This window comes from Pinus tabuliformis, chromosome 3_2 (genome assembly GCF_031772625.1).
Source record: "Pinus tabuliformis cultivar Carrire ecotype Pingquan chromosome 3_2, CPIR1, whole genome shotgun sequence".
Lineage (NCBI taxonomy): Eukaryota > Viridiplantae > Streptophyta > Pinopsida > Pinales > Pinaceae > Pinus > Pinus tabuliformis.
In genome coordinates, this window is record NC_142302.1 from 104892345 (window position 1) to 104893969 (window position 1625).

Consider the following 1625-nt stretch of genomic DNA (forward strand, 5'->3'; position numbering starts at 1 on the left):
TAAACATGGGACTATTAGTATGCAAGGCTATGTTTTTGGAATGGACTACCTAATTGCAAGGGATATTTCACAAGATGGTGTCCTTGATGGAAGTGAGGTGATGTAGGAATATTGATGAAATTTCACAGACGCAAGTAGATAGGTGAGGCATCACTTATCACAGGAAGTAAGTGCATAATCACCATAATTAGGATGATTTTACATCATTGTGATGATTGATCTGAGAGGAATTAAGAGAGAATTTATGATAAGTTTTTAAAATCATAGTGCCTCCAAAGTTTAACCTAAGAACATATGACATAAGAATTTTAATAAAAAACTAATAGAAAATGCTTACTAGTCTCTCCAATGTCATCTCAAACAACATTATTTATCCATGTAGAAAATAAAATTTATTGTACTTGAGTACAACTTTAGAGATTTTCACATGAATGAAAAATGAATCAAGTCAGTGGTTGCTAAGATATATTCAATGCAAATTGAGGACTAAGAGTCCCTACTTGAAATAAAGATTAATAAACTAACCTCCATTAATAGAAAATCCATAACACCATAGTGAAACAAAGGAATATCTACTAATTTTAATCATAAATAGATAAATGACAAATAAAATCTAGCTAAGGTATTTGAGAGGATATAAATCAAAATGTAAAGGTAGATGATGGTAAAAGCTAACCTAGATTACGGGGCTCTAGACCCTTTCACTCTGGAGTATAACCTTTAGACATTCAATACAAATATGAACCAACACACCTTCAATCACTCAAAGATGAAAAAATGAAGTGGGTATATGAAGATAAGGGAGGTGAGAAGGAGAGTAAAGACATTGTGGATAGGGTGCTAAAGAAAGTAATATATGAGGTTATCGTAATTATTGCGCCAAGAGGTGCACTCTAACATAGTATGGAAGAGATGTTGTAATGTCTTGTCCTCTCCTGTCCTGTCTTGGTATATAAACATTCTGACTCGATATAATTTCTAGGGGTGTTTGCATTTAAGGTTTTGACAATTAAGGGGGAAAATACTCCAAGTAAATTTGTCCTTCAACACCAATGTGATCCCAACAATTTCAATCCTTTTATATATTTGATCCTAAGGATTAGGCTAGCGTAATGGCCCTAAGCTATTTCAGGTAGGAGCAAAGGATCTTGAAGGCCTCCGATAAAATCCCCAACACACGTAGGAACTGCAACTATTATGGCTCCCTATCCAGTGTCTTCTTTTTGAGTCCACGAATTGCAACTTCTCTAGCTCCCTATCCAACATAAAAAAAGGTGTAGGTAATAAGAAACAAACATAAAAAAAGAGAGTAGGTAATACCAAACAATCTATTTATTTTATGGTTTGCACTGATATCCTCTTGACCTACTATGAAATGAGGAGGTTATGGATACTTGTAGTAGTAAATTCATTGTAAAAATGATTCACACACTATTATTAATCCATAAACCTCTATAATAATAACTACCATTGTAAATCATAACAAAGCAGACTACAAACATCATGCCACACGATAAAAAAAACGTACTGGCAAAGCATGACAAGCATCTATGGAAAAACATTTCCCAAAATGATCCCTCTTAAAAACATCCATTTCACGCAATTAAATATTGTCCAATAATATA